The sequence below is a fragment of the Amblyomma maculatum genome, chromosome 7, assembly GCF_055883805.1.
Source record: "Amblyomma maculatum isolate TAMU_Amacu chromosome 7, ASM5588380v1, whole genome shotgun sequence".
NCBI classification, from domain to species: domain Eukaryota; kingdom Metazoa; phylum Arthropoda; class Arachnida; order Ixodida; family Ixodidae; genus Amblyomma; species Amblyomma maculatum.
The window spans coordinates 55,719,110-55,723,877 of NC_139350.1; the positions used below are offsets into that span (position 1 = coordinate 55,719,110).

At 47.9% G+C, this 4,768-nt stretch overlaps 1 non-coding gene across 1 annotated transcript; it reads left to right on the forward strand.

Annotated features, from left to right (window-relative positions):
* The first annotated feature begins 3,835 nt into the window (after positions 1–3,835).
* TRNAN-GUU (transfer RNA asparagine (anticodon GUU)) lies at positions 3,836–3,909 on the forward strand. Its single transcript has one exon. It is a non-coding gene; the product is annotated as a tRNA-Asn (tRNA).
* The last annotated feature ends 859 nt before the right edge of the window (positions 3,910–4,768 follow it).

Here is a 4,768-nt window from a genome sequence, read left to right on the forward strand (position 1 = left end):
TCCGACTCCTCCCGGTGGCGGCATTTTTTGTTGCAGTTGTAGTGTAGTAGTTGTCACGGAGCAGCACAAGCAAGGTTTGTTAACTGAGACAAACACCCACATCTGACATTTTGCTTTGTTGCTGTAGTCTCGTGGACTAAATGAAAAAATTGCTTCATGAAACAATAAACGCTCTAGCCATTTGAAGCTGCCCGAGCGTGTTCTTAGCTAGAGAAGCATTCTTCTTGTCATACAACCCTACCCGGCCTCCGTGGCGCAATCGGCTAGCACTTTGGGCTGTTAACAGAATGGTTGCAGGTCTTACAACTCCCGGTGGTGGCATTTTTTGGTTGTAGCCGTAGTGTAGTAGTTGTCACGGTGCAGCACAAGCAAGTTTGGCTAGTTGAGAGATATGCACACATCTGACCTTTTACTTTGTTGCTGTAGTCTCGTGGATTTAATGAAAAAAATGCTTCATGAAACACTAATCACCCTAGCCATTTGAAGCTGCCTGAGAGTGTTGTTACCTAGATCAGCATTCTTCTTGGCATACCCCCCGACCCGGCCTCCGTGGCGCAATCGGCTAGCACGTACGGCTGTTAACCGAAAGGTTGGAGGTCCGACTCCTCCCGGTGGTGGCATTTTTTGGTTGTAGCCGTAGTGTCGTGGTTGTAACGGTGCACATAAGCAAGTTTGGTTAATTGAGAGAAATGCACACATCTGACATTTCCCGTTGTTGCTGTAGTCTCGTGGATTAAATGAAAAAAATACTTCATTAAACACTAAACACCCTAGCCATTTGAAGCTGCCCGGGCGTGTTGTTAGCTAGAGAAGCATTCTTCTTGGCACACCCCCCGACCCGGCCTCCGTGGCGCAATCGGCTAGCGCGCTCAGCTGTTATCCGAAAGGTTGGAGGAACGAGTCCTCCCGGTGGCGGCATTTTTTGGTTGCAGCTATATTGTAGTAGGGTTAACGCTGCAGCACAAGCAAGTTTGGTTAATTGCGAGAAATGCACACATCTGACATTTTACTTTGTTGCTGTAGTCTCGTGGATAAAATGAAAAAAATGCTTCATTAAACACTAAACACCCTAGCCATTTGAAGCTGCCCGAGCGTGTTGTTAGCTAGAGAAGCATTCTTCTTGGCATACTCCCCGACCCGGCCTCCGTGGCGCAATCGGCTAGCGCATATAGCTGTTAACCGAAAGGTTGGAGGTCCGACAACTCCAGGTGGTGGCATTTCTTGGTTGTAGCCGTAGTGTAGTAGTTGTCACGGTGCAGCACAAGCAAGTTTTGTTAGTTGAGAGAAATGAACACATCTGCCATTTTACTTTGTCGCTGTAGTGTCGTGGATTAGATGAAAAAAAAAAATGCTTCATGAAACACTAAACACCCTAGCCATTTGAAGCCGCCCGATCGTGTTGTTAGCTAGAGAAGCATTCTTCTTGGCATACCCCCTGACCCGGCCTCCGTGGCGCAATCGGCTAGCGCGCTCAGCTGTTAACCGAAAGGTTGGAGGAACGAGTCCTCCCGGTGGTGGCATTTTTTGTTGCAGTTGTAGTGTAGTAGTTGTCACGGTGCAGCACAAGCAAGTTTGGTTAGTTGAGAGAAACACACACATCTGACAATTTACTTGGTCACTGTAGTGCCGTGGATTAAATGAAAAAAAAAATGCTTCATAAAACACTAAACACCCTAGCCATTTGAAGCTGCCCGAGCGTGTTGTTAGTTAGAGAAGCATTCTTCTTGGCATACCCCCCGACCCGGCCTCCGTGGCGCAATCGACTAGCACGTTCGGCTGTTAACCGAAAGGTTGGAGGTCCGACAACTCCAGGTGGTGGCATTTTTTGGTTGCAGCCGTAGTGTAGTAGTTGTCACGATGCAGCACAAGCAAGTTTTGTTAGTTGAGAGAAATGCACACATCTGGCATTTTACTTTGTCGCTGTAGTGTCGAGGATTAAATGAAAAAAAAGGCTTCATGAAACACTAAACACCCTAGCCATTTGAAGCCGCCCGAGCGTGTTGTTAGCTAGAGAAGCATTCTTCTTGGCATACCCCCCGACCCGGCCTCCGTGGCGCAATCGGCTAGCTCGTTGGGCTCTTACCCGAAAGGTAGCAGGTCCGACAACTCCCGTTGGCGGCATTTCTTTGGTTGTAGCTGTAGTGTAATACTTGTCACGGTGCAGCACAAGCAAGTTTGGTTAGTTGAGAGAAATACACACATCTGACATTTTACATTGTCGCTGTAGTGTCCTGGATTAAATGAAAAAAATGCTTCATGAAACACTAAACTCCCTAGCCATTTGATGCCGCCCGAGCGTGTTCTTAGCTAGAGAAGCATTCTTCTTGGCATACAACCCTACCCGGCCTCCGTGATGCAATCGGCTAGCACGTTGGGCTGTTAACCGAAAGGTTGCAGGTCCGACAACTCCCGGTGGTGGCATTTTTTGGTTGTAGCCGTAGTGTAGTAGTTGTCACGGTGCAGCACAAGCAAGTTTTTTTAATTGGAGAAACACACATCTGACACTCTACGTTGTTGCTGCAGTCACGTGGATTAAATGAAAAAAATGCTTCATGAAACGCTAAAAGCTCTAGCCATTTGAAGCTGCCCGAGCGTGTTGTTAGCTAGAGAAGCATTCTTCTTGGCATACCCACCGACCCGGCCTCCGTGGCGCAACCGGCTAGGGCGTTCAGCTGTTAACCGAAAGGTTGGAGGAACGAGTCCTCCCGGTGGCGGCATTTTTTGGTTGCAGCTTTAGTGTAGTAGTTGTAACGGTGCAGCACAAGCAAGTTTGGTTAATCGCGAGAAATGCACACATCTGAAATTTTACTTTGTTGCTGTAGTCTCGTGGAATAAATGAAAAAAATGCTTCATTAAACACTAAACACCCTAGCCATTTGAAGCTGCCCGAACGTGTTAGCTAGAGAAGCATTCTTCTTGGCTTACCCCCCGACCCGGCCTCCGTGGCGCAATCGGCTAGCGCATTCAGCTGTTCACCGAAAGGTTCGAAGTTCGATTCCTCCCGTTGGCGGCATTTTTCGGTTCTACCTGCAATGTAGTAGTTGTCACGGTGCAGCACAAGCAAGTTTGGTTAGTTGAGAGAAACACACACATCTGACATTTTGCTTTGTTTGTGTAGTCTCGTGGATTTAATGAAAAAAAATGCTTCCTGAAACACTAAACACCCTAGCCATTTGAAGCTACCCGAGAGTGTTGTTAGCTAGGTCAGCATTCTTCTTGGCATACCCCTCGACCCGGCCTCCGTGGCGCAATCGGCTAGCACGTTCGGCTGTTAACCGAAAGGTTGGAGGTCCGACTCCTCCCGGTGGTGGCATTTTTTTGGTTGTAGCTGTAGTGTAATAGTTGTCACGGTGCAGCAAAAGCAAGTTTGGTTAGTTGAGAGAAATACACACATCTGACATTTTACATTGTCGCTGTAGTGTCCTGGATTAAAAGAAAAAAAAATGCTTCATGAAACACTAAACACCCTAGCCATTTGAAGCTGCCCGATAGTGTTGTTAGCTAGATCAGCACTCTTCTTGGCATACCCCTCGACCCGGCCTCCGTGGCGCAATCGGCTAGCACGTTCGGCTGTTAACCGAAAGGTTGGAGGTCCCACTCCTCCCGGTGGTGGCATTTTTTTGGTTGTAGCTGTAGTGTAATAGTTGTCACGGTGCAGCAAAAGCAAGTTTGGTTAGTTGAGAGAAATACACACATCTGACATTTTACATTGTCGCTGTAGTGTCCTGGATTAAAAGAAAAAAATGCTTCATGAAACACTAAACAGCCTAGTCATTTGAAGCCGCTTGAGCGTGTTGTTAGCTAGAGAAGCATTCTTGGCACACCCCCCGACCCGGCCTCCGTGGCGCAATCGGTTAGCGCGTTCGGCTGTTAACCGAAAGGCTGGAGGTTCGAGTCCTCCCGGTGGCGGCATTTTTTGGTTCTAGCTGTAGTGTAGTAGTTGTCACGGTGCAGCACAAGCAAGTTTGGTTAGTTGAGAGATATGCACACATCTGACCTTTTACTTTGTTGCGGTAGTCTCGTGGATTTAATGAAAAAAATGCTTCATGAAACACTAATCACCCTAGCCGTTTGAAGCTGCCCGAGAGTGCTGTTAGCTAGATCAGCATTCTTCTTGGCATACCCCCCGAACCGGCCTCCGTGGCGCAATCGGCTAGCACGTACTGCTGTTAACCGAAAGGTTGGAGGTCCGACCACTCCCGGTTGTGGCATTTTTTGGTTGTAGCAGTAGTGTAATAGTTGTCACGGTGCAGCACAAGCAAGTTTGGTTAGTTGGAAGAAATGCACACATCTGACATTTTACTTTGTTGCTGTAGTCTCGTGGATTAAATGAAAAAAATGCTTCATGAAACACTAAACACCCTAGCCATTTCAAGCCGCCCGAGCGTGTTGTTAGTTAGAGAAGCATTCTTCTTGGCATACCCCCCGACCCGGCCTCCGTGGCGCAATCGGCTAGCGCGTTCGGCTGTTAACCGAAAGGTTGGAGGAACGAGTCCTCCCGGTGGCGGCATTTTTTGGTTGCAGCTTTAGTGTAGTAGTTGTAACGGTGCAGCACAAGCAAGTTTGGTTAATTGCGAGAAATGCACACATCTGACATTTTACTTTGCCTATGTAGTCTCGTGGATTAAATGAAAAAAAAAATGCTTCATGAAACACTAAAAGCTCTAGCCATTTGAAGCTGCCCGAGCGTGTTGTTAGCTAGAGAAGCATTCTTCTTGGCATACCCCCCCACCCGGCCTCCGTGGCGCAATCGGCTAGCGCGTTCGGC